Genomic DNA, 17,128 nt, shown 5'->3' with positions numbered 1-17,128 from the left:
AAATAATAATAATGAAAAAAATGACAATAAATGAGTAGAGAGCCATATAGGACAACAAACTCATTTTACTCATTGTAAATGTTGTAATTTTTTTTTTCTATAATTAAATGAAACCAGTTAGAAAAATACAGGTTAAAACCTATACTATTTTCGCTAGTTAAATTTTCAAAACAGAATTTTGATCAATTTGAAAACTTTAACTGTTATATTTTTTTTTTTGTGAATTTAAAAATTTTTAACATTTAGGTAATAATTACGCCCTGCAAGAAGCAGATCGGTTATTTTCAATTAAAAATGGACAAGGACATCATAACCTTCAGATATTTGGAAAAATCGCTACGGTTTTCAGCTGTTTTATTGAAATGAAGTTGCATTGGTTCCTTCTTGGAATTGCACAATTAAACCACTAAAGTGACCGTCCCTAGGAACCGCATTACCACGAGGAAATGTCATGTATCCACTATTAATAGTTTGAGATGACACATAAATAACAGCTGCACTTTGAGAACATACTATTGTAAGTTAACAATGGCAATTACACCCGGTTCCAATGACGCAGAGGGAACTTTCCCTAACAAGTTTTTATTGCTTTTTGACATTAACTTACAAAAATGTTCAGGTTTAAGTTTCCTTGTATATCATAATGCGGAAATTTACTCGAGCTTTTTCAAATTCCTCGTACGAATTTCATCAGAATTGAAAACTTGTGGATTTTGATAACAGCATGAACCATGGTCTGATCCATGCTTCATTACTCTCTTCAGTAATGGTAATCCTATTTTCCGTGAATACAGGTACCAAGAGGTGTAATATGCACTATTTAAAATAGGTTTTTCCCTTATTTTAAACTCTAAAAATCCTTTAAAGTTTAAAAACTAAAAAAAAAAAAGAAAGAAAATAATATGTGAAAAATCGATTCTATGCAGTTGCATTTCCGGGCGTTCGATTTTAGCAAACAAAAACATTTTATAAGATTGTTTTATTCTGATTTTAACTGTGAAATGAGGAATTTTCTATTAAAAATCATAACATCCACTTTTTGAAAGTTATTTAAAAATTATTATGGGAAAATCTGAAGTAGATAAGTTAAATTTTATTGGAACTTTTTGGTATAGAATTTTAATTTAAAAAAAGAAAAGAAAAAAGTTTACTTTTCAGTAGTGAATATATTAACTTTTGATAGGGAACTCCTCAAATATGTAAGTAAATACCAAATTCGTAACCAAACCTGGACCCTTCACGGCGCCAAGTAAACCATGCCGCATAGCCATTACAAGATTCCTGCTATTCCAGCTTAGATCAAGGGTTCCCAACCTTTTTACAACGCATGCAATAACTAAGGTTCGCACCTACTCAGGTGTGCCACAATTGTATCTCCTCCTTCCTCTAGATCCTGTCACCTACTCAATGAGTTAAAGCCACCTCAAATTGAAGACGTCTTTTTGTAGGCTAGCTTTAATATAACAAAAAAATAAATAAATAAGCTGGCTAAGATATTAACATTTGTTTGGGTAATCTAACAATAAAATATAAAATAAATAAAAGTGTTAGAACAACATAATGAATACAAGTAAAATATAGACAAATATAAAATTAGCTAAACAAATTATGAAAACAAAAGAAACAAATTTACAAAATCAATGGATATATAAAATAAATACTGCTCGACTGTTCCGAAGAAAATTTGATTGACTCCGATAGTTCTGAGGAAGATGGTTTGCTGCCAAGATGTGTAGGTCACCGCTCCGTAGCTACACACACCGAGACAACTCTCAAACTGGTCCAAAGTTGGTGGGCCTACGTCTGTCCTGGCTCATCAACAGTCGCAATGTACAAAGGCCAAGTTGGTCTCACTGGCACTTATTGAGGGCAGGCAGGGTCTGGTTGTTGTAACGAATTATATGAGCCGACTAATTAGCAACAACTCATATTCCACGCAGAAAAGGTCTGATTCCAGGCTGTAATGTTGGCTAAAACACTCAAAATGTCCCATAAATAATACCAACTGAACGCAGACAGGGCTGGAAAGAAACTGTCATGGCCACTAATTAGCAGGAAGTGATTTAAAATGAAGATGGTCGGCCTGTTGCTAGGCGACGCCTTTGCAATGGTCTAGCAACTCTTAGCAACTGTTTTTTACAGTTAACTACTACACAAAACACATCCTTCTTTATTCTAAAATAATATAAACTTCTAAACGTAATGATAAAAACAAAACAAATATAATTAAACTAATAACTAAATACTATTTACAAGGTATCCACAAATCATTTATAAAATATGGCGTTAACACAATGAGATAATAACATTGATACCACTGTTTAACTCCTATAAAATCATTAATATTTGTCATTGTTTGAATCCAAAATCATTTGTTCTTGTACTTAGTAGTTTGTTTACTTGTATTTTTGAATTAATACTGTTAATGCTCATTGTGGAACAGGTTCCAGGTCCCATAATTTAATGATGTCTTGCCAACCTCTTGTAGGCAAGATATCTTTGGGAAATTATTAATTAAAATCTTAATAATATAATGCGCACGTTTAATGATGACAAATTCATATGTTGGCTACACTAAATTTTTAATATGAGTGAAATAATGTATGGGAAAAAATTGCATATTTGGTGGCATTTGTTTTCTAATAAAAGCTGGGTGTTAATAAACAAATGTATGCATTAGTTGTTTTGTAAATATAATTTGAGGGTTAATAGAAAAAAGAAAAAAGAGTGTAAAAACCAGAAACTTATTTAAGCCAAATTTTGTTGTCATTTGAACAAATTTCACCTCTTTTGTTCATTGAAAGTTTTAAATTTTTGAAAATTTGATGGAAGTATCTACGGAATTTGAGGTAGTTTGTTTGTTTTTGTTTAGTGGCGCCAAACTTCATTGGTCATCATTTATATTTTATTTAATTTTCCTTATATTAGTTTAATTTTATTTATTTTTTATTTTATTATTTATTATTTTTTTCTTCCCTTCAATGTTATGTTTTTGCCAGTAAATGTTGTGATTTTAAAAACTGAAACAATAATTCTATTGTTTTATCATCGTCTCCAAGGGTTTTTGAGATACCTTGGTTTAGTCCTAAGCTATTGAGGTGTGGTCTAAAATATGGGCATCGTTGGAAAATATGGCTTATTGTTGCAATACTGGCAGTTCGGAGGCGTTTCTTTTGAAATAAGATAGGAATGGGTGAGCCTCGTGTGACCTATTCTCAGCCTGGTCAGTACAACCTCCTCTCTACGGCATTTGCGACTGGAGGTACCCCAGGGCTTGACATCCTTTTTAATAATTAAAAAGAATGTCAAGCCCTGATTATTTGTAGATCTTAATTTGATGTAATTTCAACAAAGCAAACAGCATTAATCATAATCACGATCATATCATGATTCACTAGTACAAAAAATATTCATTCCTTTCTTACTCTTGTAATAAGCAGCAATAACACTGCATAAATAATAAATTATACATTTATATGATCTCTTTATAGTCATGAGCAGGATTGTCTGACATTTCCCTATATATCTCTATTGATCCTTTGCCAGCAGTAGGTTATAAATTTCTGTTACTCTCGATTAAGAAAATATATCCTGGAGTACGTTAGTCATAATTTCCGTCAGTGATAGCGTTTTGCTTTGTTTCTCTTACAACAGTAATCTATCTAGATAATAGCATGTAGGGGATTCTAGAAAACATATCGTTTCTTTATGAGTAAGAAGTTAAAAGTCATGTTGACATGGTTGTGCAATTGTTGTAAATTCAATTATAAACAATGAAAATCTTTGTTATTCTTGATGATTATTGAATTTCTTAAAAGTGACTTTATGAATCTCTGACGAAAACGAAAATGAAGGGTATTACTGTATGTATTCTGAGTTTTTTTTAAATATAAATTATAGCAAAAAATGTAGGCAATTGATTTAAAACTTTTTTATTTTCAATATTCCGTCTCATTTTAGGGAAATAATTAAAGAGGTTTGAAGACGATCATCTTCATCGCTAACCTTGCCAGATGTTATCTGAGACGAAACAAGGTGTTTACATATTTTTTGTAACCAATATTTCAAAAGATTTTTTCGTCGAATCCATGAGCCATGGGTGAACTATTTTCGATCTTTTTTTGTTGGATTTTTTCGTATTGTTTAATCATTTGCGTTTAGGATTAAAGTTATAAAATACGATTTACTGCTATTTTTTGAAGAAGGAAACGCATCAAATACGAGAGTTCTCGCAGGGCTAAAGTAGTTTATTTCTGCTTTTCTAATTTATTTTCTCTCTTTTCTTTTTTCGCAGCAATTAATTGTTTAATGCACTGATCTCGTTATCATACGATGTTCCTCTTTTGTCCGTTAGTGGTAAAGCATTTAGGAATTCTTGGTTGTTAACTGGTTTATTCTTCTCTCACTACTGCATCAACCATACCCTCCTTCCCACCTGTCTCGGTGGTCTGTGGTTATAAGAAATAAGGACGCAGGATTTACGCAACTACGGAACCACGTGGTGGGAAAAATCCAGAAACATGAAGTAGAGAAAACCCTAAACGATTCCCATAGATAAACCTTAAATCCTTCTCATTTGAGAGAATTTCGAAAATGGATAACATCAATCTGCCATATAATTTCAATGCGTTATAATAATGGGACTTCACATTATAAGTATATTATGTAAAACAATTTAATAATATAATATTATATATTGGTGAAAATAAAGGAGAAGTTATTTAATATGTTCCAGGAAAACCTTTATCCTAAAGGGTTAATAAAGAAAATATGGGAATTAAATATCAAAAAAATCCAAAATAAAAGATATTGACAGAAATAAAAGTAAAAATGGAAATGCGCTAAAAGAAAATATAAAATACTATACTTGTAATTATACAAAAGGTTTATCAGAAGGGATAAAAAAGTCTTTTAAGGATTATGATATGGAAGAAATTGACATTGTTATATTATGTTTCAAATCAAGCAATAAATTAAAAAATTATTTTAATTAGTAGACCAAAGGACTCAATAGATAGTAAATGTCAATCTGGATTAGTATATAAAATCCCATTTATTATTTTCCCAGCCATGTATGTTGGTGAAACTAAACAGTATATGAAAGATAGGATGTATCAACGTGGGAATGACGTAAAAAATATGAAAAAGGACCCAAAGAAAACAGCATTAGTACAACATGTTGTTCAGAATAAAGATGATTTTGATTTTGAAAATATAAACATAAACATAAAGAAAATAATAATTTTAGAAGGAAAATATTATAATCAATTTATATTTAAGAAAATATAAATTATACAGTAAATTTCAAATCTGATTCTAAAGGATTAAACCATCATTATTCTGAAATTTTAGGTAAAATAAATATGTAATTATTAGAAACAAGTTGGTAAATAGATAACTGTTCAAATCCTTGAATTGTACAGATGTATATATAATATATATACACAAATGAAAGCAAGTATAGGTGAGTGCATATGTGAAAAAATAAAAAAGAGAGGAGGTTAAAAAGAAATGAGAAGTTATAAGCAAATAAATTAAAATTGAATGTTAATTAAATTGTATTAAATTTAAAAAAATTATTTTTAATGGCAAGTTGATAACAGTCCTAGATAACCTGTTAAGGTAGGTTCTGTTATAAATCATGTTTCTAAGTGGAAAAAGAGAAGATTATTTATGTGAAAAAGTTTTGTAAGTAAATAATCCATTTAAAAACATTATTTGAAACTGATATGATATTATTTTAATATTTAATTTATTTTAAAGATATGACATGGGCAATTAGCCTGCAGAAAAGATTTTAAAGAACCTGACATCAATATTTAAGGTATAGCCAACAATATCAGTATGTTGTTAAGGAAACAATGTAAATAATATAAACACAAAAATTTTTATAGGTTGTCTCCTTGAAAATGACCTGAGGGCCGAAACGTTGGAGAGTTTCTGAAAATAAAAGTTGAGAGTATATTTGGATCAAAATTGTGTGTGTTAATAATGAAATAAACCACTCTCAAACAATCATCATAATAAATCATTAATTATATTATAGTTTATTTTACTAATGTCACATTGTAATAAAACTCCAATCATTCAGAGTATCGTGGATCGGTGCTGTTATTTTATTATGAAAATGACTAGGCATTGGAATTCTGGTTTTTGATTTAGATTCGAACAAAAATCTGTTATTTGTTTATTTTGTTGTTTGGAAAAAGCTTTATGAGTGAAAATATTAGAAGATATGACTCACAGTTTAATTTTTAATCTTAGGGTTGGTATTTGTATTATTCTCACGTTTTTCCCATTTCTTCCCCCGTGAGTCAATTCGTTTATCGCCCTACGTTCATTAGCAATTAATCATCATTTGTTTATTGCTTATTTTCTTTTCTCTGAACATGATCTGAGGATTATTTATTATTCCAGGTTTTAGATAGCGAATGTACCATTTCATCATTAAAGCACATTTCGATCCAGTGACAAATCAACTGACCTAATTTCGATAAAGATATTCTATTATGAAGAACTTTTTAAAACAATAATAATTCATATAGTTATAATTTGAGTCGTGGAGGGGAAAAAGAAAATAACTCCAAGTTTGGTTTGTTTTTACGAAATCCAAAAAAACATTATTTAAAGGTTTATTACCCTCTGAAATATGTAATTTCAGTTTCTTAAGATTTTCCATTTTTGCGCTTGGCTGTTCCTAAAAAGACACCAAGAGACAATTTTGCAAGACCAGGTTTTTTGGACTCAGGGGACCTCAAAACATGTATTACCGTTTTGTACAAAACTCGAATTCCAAATTTTGCACGATCGCAATAATCCCCTTACTTTATATTCCACACATAGGTAAGTAAAGTAAAACACACGAAGCTCTCACACAACCTCTCCTTTACTTTCTCATCACTACTCCACTTCAAATTTTGAATGATCATATTTCTAAATTTTCTAGATAATCCTTCAGTATTACCCTTAAACGATTAATATTAACGTCATTCTTTGGTTTGACTGTCATTTCGACTGACTTTTTTGGGGGTGTGAATACCTCCATTATGCATACTTTCAGGTTTCCTGAACTATTTTCAAATTTGGATTTATCCACTTTAGCATCTCCACCCCTGATTTATTCCATTCAATGGGTTCATCTGGAAATTCTATTGGATTGAAAGCTTGTTTTTTTTCCACTTGATTTTACTATTTCCAATATTGAAATAACAGTGTTCAAATCCTGGCTTATATTTTTTTCTGTGCAGAGAATTAGTGAGGTTTTTTTAGTTGTAATTCTGAATCTGTAAAATAAGTCCAATGATAAACCAAAAGAATTTGGGCAGTTTTGACAGATCCTTTCCTATCTTCTCAGGACTTATTATTTTTTGTCTTTACGGGAAAAGTGCTGAAAGTATAAGAATTATCCTCTCATACAATATATAATTCTGAGATAAATGTTATGTGCGTTTATATTTCATTCCGAATTTAATCATAATTGAAGGTATATCCTAACGAACATTTTTAATCCAGATATTCCTCGAGGAACATTGTGTTGGGGTTAATTACCTGAATTAAATATAATTTGCTGGTATAGATGCTATGGACTGTAATAAATTAATTATGCTGTTTGAAATAAATTAATTATGGTGAAATGTGAAAATAAAAACTCCATTTTTGAACGATTTATAAAACAATTTTGCCAAATCGGTTTGCCAAAAGGGTTTACAATATGGATTAGTTAGATTAATATTTAAATTAATTTTGATTATTGATTTGAATGGGGTTAAATATAATATTCTGTTCCCTCATCCTGTATTCATACCTTTTCCTGGGTGATGTGTGAAACTACTCACTCATGGTTGATTGTTGAGTATGCGCAAATATGGTGTGGGTCTGGTTAGACTGTATTCACTCCTCTAACTTGTACAGACTAATTGTGTATCACAGAGCCTACTGCTTCATGTTTGAGCCGAATAGATGGCAGCATCTTGAGGTCTCATTCAAAATGGGGTCATCCTCAAACTTGTAATGTTACCGACATATCTGAGAAGAATTTAATGTTAATTCATTCCTATTTCAGGCTCAGGAAATCAATTTTTTATCTCCAGAACACTACTGAAATTTAATGTTTGATGTAATCAAAGAAATGATTATTTAAAATTTTTTAGAAAGCGAATATCTTTATTTTTTTGTCACATAACACACTTGTCTTCAATTGTAAAAATTATAAGTTTTTTGTCAATTGTTGGCTACTATCAATAAAATGATTAATCCTGATTATGTATAAATATGCACTTTGTTAAGAAGTAGGTATTACTTATACAATACTGTAAGAAATTACATGTACCAATTATAAGAATTTATTACACTCTTAAATCGTTTAAATGAGATTACGTAACTTTTGGTTTAAAGTGAACTCTGCTTTAAGTTGATAGCTTTTCTAATTATAGTTGTCATCAATGAACTCATTGATATTCAACAATTTAAAGGATGAATGAACACTGGATTACGGTTATGAATCCATCGTTGTATATCATAAAGTCAATTAAAATTATAATTGTGAGAGTTTTCGCAAGGTACAATGGCATGTTTTAATTTAGTGATTATTTTAAATATCATCTAATTTGCTTAACAAGTAAATACAATTATTAACGTGGTTCCATAAAATATTACAAACTTTGCATTCTTAGATAGATATAAATTTTCTTCCTGATGTATTTTAAATCTGTTTATGGCTGTTTTAATAAAATACTTTAATTAATGAAAATATTTGAGGGTATGATGTTTATAGAACAGAATGTTTGGATTTCGTCTATCTTAAAATATAATATTTCATAAAATAGTTTATAAACATTTAGTTAATTCTTATAACATTAACTGCTTGAAAAAAATTAATATAATGAACAATGGTACAAACAATAAAAAAAAAAAGTAATAAATTCGAAGTAGGTGATTTGCTTGAATGAAAATATTGCTTAATAAGTTATACAACCAATACAAATATGAATCAGAATTACAAATAGTAAATAAAAATATTAGTCTCATATATATATATTAATGAATAATGTAATTAATTAGTATGGAAAATAATTAATATATAGTAATTATTAAATTAAAATATTTACCTTACATCATGGATAATGAACAAAAATATTAATTTTAGAAGATAAAACAATAAATTAGGTTATTGATGTCAGAATATATTGTGAAATAAATCAAAATCAAATTTTGTTACCTCGTCTATGTATCTGATCCGTAAAAATATCTTAATTATATAATAGTTTATTCTTTTTAAACTCATTTAAGTTGGACTTGAGATTATTTATAGAGGAGTAATATACATTGAGAATAATTTAATGAAATGTTTTTATTTAAATGAAATGCTATATATAAGGTACTTAATAGTATGATTGGATAAGATGAAATGTGGTAATCTTTCTCTAACATAAATAGGACTAAAAAATATACATAATTTACATATTTTAATATAAATCTTGTCAATAGTAGTTATATATTTTTAATTATAACTTGCTCAATCGCGGTTGTTAGATCATGAAGGAGTTTATAACATAAAAAGATTCATCTGATTCTCGTTGACAAGAAGTTAATTATTTATTTATTTTTTTCCATCAGATCACCAATACTATCCGTCGTAATCCTCCTGCCCTACAGTATATTATTTTAAATATCCCACTAAAACCTGTAGAACAAATTCGCTACTTCGGACTTCATCTTTACAAGAGACTTACTTGGGATCCCCATACTAGACTGGAACGACAAAAAAAATTACTACAACACCTACTTGACAAACGTTCTAAACTTTCCATTTATTCCAAAAACTCTTATACACTATGATAATCAGACCTATTTAAACATACGGAATTGAGCTTAGGGACTCCACCGAACTATCAAATTTCTCCCGTATCCAATCCTCCTAAAAGCCTTGATGCATCTTATTACATCAGAAATAAACTCATCCATAAAGACCTTAACATCGCATTCGTTCCAGATTTAGCCTTAAATAAATATACCTTCTTTTATTTCAAAATTATTACACATCCAAACCCATTAGTTCTTTATCTCACAAAACTTTCTGGTACTGGTATTTAGGGGGGAGGCTAGTGTCCTTTTTGCCAACCCCTGGCGGCTACCTGAGTTGCCGCCGCGTACTAACCAAGGTGGGAGTGTCGATATTCATTCTTTGGGACCGCCGAAAAATGAATGTTTAACTGTTCCAGGTGGGAATCGAAACTACAACGTTCCGAATCGAGCGCTTAAACTTAACAATCCATGATAATCCTTCGAGGCTTCGGAAAAGAAGACGGCACCAGGAATGATTGGGTGGTTCTTTCCTAAGTCATGTGTTGTGAAACATTTATCACATTTACTTGTAGTTTTTTTTTTTGTTATAAAGTTGTAAATTTCAATAAATAAATACATTTTTTTTTTTAATGGGACAGACGAATTTTCGGGGAAAAAAATGTACTTCAAATATGATTCAGACTCATAAAAATGTTCAGTGCATGCAAAACATATTGGATTTTATTTTCCAAAGTTGTTGTCCAGAATTAACAAATTTACAAGCCTACATAATAGTAACCTTAAAAAAGAGACTTGAGGTGGAGTAAAAGGTTTTATGGTTATTACAAGCGGTTTAGAATATAAGCAAAATAAGATACCATTTTCTGTACCAAAATATCACAGTAAAATGATTTAATGCTATAATAAAACAAACAAGAATTGAATTATTGGGCATAAATGTCATAGTAGAACGAACCATACCTTAAACATTCTACTGCATGATGGCATTCCAGTTCTGTTTTAGTAATTTCCCGCCCTCTGGGACTGCTCTTATATGTTCCTCTCTCAGCCTTCACGTTTAGTAATTTGCAGTATGTCATGTTATAGTGCACTATTTGGTCTTCTCCGTACCCCGTACATTGCTGTTTTAAACTCACATTTCGTTTTATTTTTTGCAAGCCTTGTTTCTCATAAGTAGAATTTCTTGTTAAGTGCCCGCCTCGCAGACACCTCAAAGTAAAACTCCGTGAGTTTCGGTCACGACCCGTAAGATACGTTTTAATACTTTCTGTGATGGCACTTCGTATTTCAAGCTATTCGAGTCTTAATATTTTTTTCTGATTTAATTATGGTTTAGTCGATTTTAAGTTTAACTATATTTTTTTTTTATAACATATCAAATCCTCAACGGGAGAATTTAGAAGATTACACAACGTTGAATTAAGGGGCCTACACCCGGCAAATATAATTCAAGTTATAGTATAACGGCGTATAAGATGGGCATGTAAGGTTGTAGGGCTTAGTAATGAGGGGATCCCTAAAATGTTAATAAACACTAAACCAACGGGTCCTAGGGGTATACCGAAACGTAGATGGGATGATTGCGTTAAAACTGACTTAGTGGAATTGCGTTTGGAGGGGCATCACTGGAAGGATGTATGCAGAGAGCGTTTGGTGGTATCGGCATCGAACCCTCGGGATCATTATGCCTTCATTATTATTAAATCTTCTTTTGTGGTCCTACGAACTGTATGTTTTACTAACCTTTAGTCTCAAAACTGATTTTATCTTGATTGATTTGATTAAGGGTTCACAATATCTTGATAGTCCTCAACACTGATGGCCGATTTGTCTTGAGCTTCCTTGACAAAAAGACTATGACATTTGATACAAGTTTTTTTTTCATTTTTCAAAAAGAACACGTACAATTATCAGTCATCTGTTGTGACAATGTTTTGTTGATTGTAATTGCTTCCACCTTGTCTTATAGTTCTTTGGACTGTCAGCCTGAGCTATGTGACTAACATCGAGTTAGATTACTATTTGTTATTGTTTCAAACAGGATGATCGATGTATTTATAGCGGCTAGTTGGATTATAAATAGTTTAGATGTGTACTCATTCGTCGTAAGCCTAAAAGTTGTTATGATTGTTAAAACGGATTTTTATTCATATCGACAACAAAATCTAATTTTTAAATTCCCTTCTTACAAAATCTAGAAATCTATGTTGTGAACCCTCTATATTATAGGTCTGTTCAAACGACCATTTTTGACTGTCATACAGTCCATACTATACCCTACTGACATTTTCTTTTCTTTATATATCTATATATTGATCATGGTTGATATAACCGTTACATTATATACATATATATTTTTGTTAACAGTTGATTATGGGGGGGGGGGTATAGTCTCGTACAAAAGACACCCCTAATTATATACAATGTTATTATTAAAAGAAGAAAAAAAAATAAATAGATAAGAATAATGCTTTTAAATAAAAGAGGAAAGTAAAATTAATAACGAAAAATAATGATGTTGGTACACTTAAATAAAACAAACAATTACCCTCTAATAGTGAAAAGAAACAAGTTAATTTGAAAAAGGGACGAGAGAAGAAAATAGAAAAAAAAAATAATAATAATGAATAAATAAAATGAGTACTAATAAAAAGTAAAATGGAGGTAGTGTGACTATGAATTAATTTTATATTTATTAGAACTTATAACAGAATGTCTTGCAGCAGTCTGGGCTTCAGTCTTCGGGTTGAGGTTGGGTTTCCCAGGTTGTAGGTCACTGCTCCTTTAACTGTCGGCAACTGGGAGTGGAACATCTTTCGTTTCTTTTTATTTATTTTCAATATTACGAGATTATATTATTAAGTAGAGAACAAGTTTTTTTCTTGCTGGGCTAACAAGCAGCCTTCATATTTCAATCGCTTTAGTTTTTATTAACATTACATTCTCTGCCTAGTCTTTCGGGACTGGACTTCAATCTTCAGATATTTTCTCTTTGGGCCAGAGACTTTGAGATGAAGAATATGGTATTAATGTAAAATTAGCAAAATGTGAAATATTAAGTTTGCTAACTGGCCTTGAATCAAAAAGTCAGGAACATCATTAATTGGTACCTTCGAAGGCAAAAATTACTTTATAATCTAATGATAATTTATTAATATCAAATAATCACGCTAGACTGTTTATAGTGTGATCTTAGTCATCTTAGAGATTTTTCGTGAGAGCGAACCCAAGCTGTCAAAAAGATTATATCTTTGATGTGTTTAAGTCAAAATATATGAATTTTTCAGGAGAGCAAAAACTAAGTTCAAAACATTATGTAAAATCATGTAAAAATTATGGTTTTTTTTTTGTAATTGTTATTTTTATAAAACAATATAGTAGTAAGTCTATCTGAAGCATAAAGACCTGATTTGTTGCTATAATACGACATAATCTCCAAATGCTCAAAAAGCGACTTAAACCTTAATACATTTATGATAATAAATTCCGTAATTGATAATAATAATGTAAGGGTACTAGAAATTATTAGTTCTATCGACAGTTATTCATTTCATCATAATAATTAAGATATTGTATTGTATTAGTGTATTGTTATATTATTTTTTTTTTGTGAGCAAGTGATTAATTTTGAACACAACTTTTGTATTGTAAGAAGATAGTTGACCATATGAAGTAAATTGTAGGAAGATAGTCCGGCGGACTTTTAAAAGAAAACTGTTTATTCTTACCAACGTTTCGCCCCACTTTGCATAGCTTTGTGGCTCTAATTAATTAATTAATTAGAAAACCTTAAAATTGATGTATTCAAGTTTATATTTTTCCAATTGCTGGCTATTGTTTCTAAGTGAGTTCACTAATAATTATACTTTTACATAAATCACTTGAAACAGCCTATTTCTTAAAGGTTTTTTTTTTCATTTACATAGTTTCATTAATCAATATATATACATATATTTCCTAGGTCCATGAGGGTTAAGGGACTTTTAATCTAATCTTGTACAAATGGATTCCTTGCGCATATTTTGAATTAGAAGATTTATTCGTTGGGGTTAACCATGTGGGAAATAAGCTAAACTATAAGCTATTCTTAGTCAAAATGATGTATACATTACAAATGAGGGATCTATTTTGCCCCTAACAGGTTTATACCGTGAAACCGAAATGAATATTTAGAAATAAAAAGCTTGAAGCATTGGGGGTTGAAAAAAATAATTTTTTTCTATCATCCATTCAGCCTTCTAACCGGCTCCATTGTTACCTACTCTCATACCTGCGCCCTTTTTTTGTTTTTTCTTTATTTTTCGAGACATCCTGAAGATGATAGATTAGATCTTATCTCCTCTTACCTGTTCGGTCCTGTAGGGCCATTCAATGAACATACCTACAAACTATTTTACAACTTATTTTATTCGTGTTGCCTGAATGGTTCCATAATAGGGGTATTCACAATCTTTAGTTTAACATGTTAAAGCGTGTTAAATGGAAAAACTCATGATAAATGGAGAAATATTTCTTTATTTTACCATGTTAAAACGATATAACATATTACATGGTTGAAAGTCTGTTACTAGGCCTGTTAAATGGAGAATGATGTCACGCAACAGACCAGCTAAAAAGCAATGTAGTATTATACATATTACTTGCTCGTAGTTTGTGTTGAATTGTTTTAAATGTTTTTATAATTAATAAAGCAATGGATGACAATAATAATAGTGGTATGACAGTTGTCAATTAACTCATCTTGATTCTCTTCCTCACAACTTAAAAGATCAACAAGGCACTGAGGAGCCATACTTTCACACAATTTCCGCTTTTCACTCAATTTAGGCGTGTTGTAATGAATTACTTTAATTATAACTTGGAAGTAAACAATAAAGTAAAGTTTTGGAAGGAAAAGTTACCAAACAAGATGCTCAGAAAATCCGCTAGGAGCTCTTATGCATTTAACATGACTTTAAATAGGCCTGCTCACAATCCTATACTTATAACATTTAACATGGTAAAACATTTTACATTTAACAAAACATCATGAATACTCATAATGAAATGTTTGATTATTTTTAAACTAATTATTACAAGCATATCACTTATAGTTTAGAAAATAACAAAAATCCCCAGAGGTTATCCAATCATTTATCTCATCCCGTAAAGACAAGATCTGAATGATAATTCTGTTCTAGCGCTGGGATCACCTAGAGCACTGTTTTGCCAATTACACGGGGAAGACTGCCTTGTACATATAGTAGTAAATGTGTGTCAGATGGAATTCTTCTATTTATTTATATATCATTTTGTTATCATTTAATCAGTACTAATTATTATATCAATTTAATAATTGTAGGAAGGTAGTCCGGTCAATAAAGGTATCAAAACAGTAAAAGGAATCTATTTATTGCTAACCAACGTTTCGCCCCATTATGTAGGGCTTCGTGAGGGCTGTCATGATTTTGCCATCATAGGGTTAAGGGAGTTTTAATCTACTCATGTGAAATCATGAATTCCTTGCGCATATTTTGAAGTAGATGATATATTCGTTTCATCTGATCGTATTAAATCTAAGATTCCTGACGAAGCCCTGCGAAGTGAGGCGAAATAATTTGTTAACAATAAATAGTTTTCTTTTACTATTCTGATACCTTTATTGACCGCCACCAGGACTATCTTCCTCGAATCTACTTCATACGGTCAACTATCTTCTTCCAACACGATTTAATAATTGTTTATTGGTATAATATTTGTAATTTATTTTTTTATTTGTTCTTTTTTTTTTATTACTATTATTATTATAATTTTTGTTTCCTTTCTTTAGTTTAGTCAGTATATACACTTATTATAGATACTTTGAATTCTAAAGCTTATTATTATTGATACTGCTAGCTTCTATTGTTCTTCAATAAAAACTATTTTAAAAAATTAAAAAAGTTAAAAATGAATATCCCAACATATAACTTTCAAGAATTATTCTTACATGTATCTTGTAGGTCATGGGTTTATGATTTATAATTGTTTATTTATTTTTAATGTTCTTTTTTGTTATATTTTCAGGTGAGTACAGATAAACGTTCATGATTGTGAGTACTGCATGATTCTTAATGTTTTTATATTTAAAGTATTTTTTGATGGGATATACGTAATTAATATCAGAACGGGGTATGTAAAATAGTTAGTAGTTAATATATGATTAGTTTAATGTATTTTTTCTGATGGCAGTATATATTATTTATGTTTATACATATTTTAACTGCCTACCTCTGGGCTTACAATATAATGACTTTAGAAAGTAAAAGATAAGACAATTATCTTTTTTTTTTAATGATGTTGGAGATATTATTATGTAGCCATCAGTTATGTAAAGAGGGATTTCCAACAATGCATTATCTTCCACATGCACCGAAAGCCTTGCCCATGGTCGCCTTGCGGTGATTGGTCCTTCGCGATGTAATCTTCGGGGCCAAGGGTATCTTACCCAACTGTCGATTTTCTTGAGAAAAATAATTTTCGATAATCCATTCTATTTTATCGCTTGTTCCTGCGAATACCTGACGGGTTTCCATGTACATCAGACCTTGTCAACTAGCTTCACGGAATCGCCTGAGGTTATTCCGTAGAGGATGAGCTGAATGGTAATGTTCAATTGTTATGTCAGGGTCTTCTTCATGAAGGAAGTTTTGTCTTTCGGAAACGTTAACAGATCAACAACTGGCCTTCAAGTTTAGTAATTAAATGTTCATCCTGATTTCAATTATTATTTAATCAGCAGTTTCACAAAAATGTAACAATAATTATTACTTTTAATAAATTCTTAATTAACTATGGTAGTATAAATATAACTTTATAAAATACTTTAAGTGTATATTACATTTATTTTATTCTGTACATCTCGAGTACTGTCACCTTTATTGACCGCCACTCGGACTATCTTCCGTCAATCATTTTTAATCTTTCCATTTACTTCTTATTTTCTGAATTTTTTTTTTTTTTTTTTTGCGTAGGTCATTGGTTAATTAGGAAATAAGGCTTATTGTTATGAGGAATTGTAAATAATTAGTTTAGTATAAATTAATTACGATTAAGAGCGGTCAGCGGACTTGGAAACTCCCGTGTGTAGTGATGAGCAAATGCGATCTATTAATACAGACTGGACCCACAGTGTGCTGGGCCAATATAGCTCACTTGTGTAGTATCTACTAGGTTTTTACTGCCTGCAGTTTCTGCCACTTAAATCCATGCGATCATATAATTTTGGCGATAATGTCATTGTTTTATTTAGATATTAATTATTTATTATTTTATTTTTGTAATATTTTTCAAGACTGAAGTTAAA

General features: G+C 30.3%; 1 protein-coding gene across 3 annotated transcripts in view; it reads left to right on the top strand.

Moving 5' to 3' along the window:
• The window catches only part of LOC106684336 (tyrosine-protein kinase Fer), a 157,784-nt gene that overhangs the window by 15,492 nt on the left and 125,164 nt on the right, over positions 1-17,128 (top strand). The gene's annotated exons all lie outside the window — the stretch shown is intronic.

The sequence above is a fragment of the Halyomorpha halys genome, unplaced genomic scaffold (assembly GCF_000696795.3).
Source record: "Halyomorpha halys isolate HHAL.00 unplaced genomic scaffold, Hhal_1.1 Scaffold571.1, whole genome shotgun sequence".
NCBI classification, from domain to species: domain Eukaryota; kingdom Metazoa; phylum Arthropoda; class Insecta; order Hemiptera; family Pentatomidae; genus Halyomorpha; species Halyomorpha halys.
The sequence above is the reverse complement of the archived record's forward strand: the minus strand, read 5'-3'. Positions and strand labels throughout refer to the sequence as shown.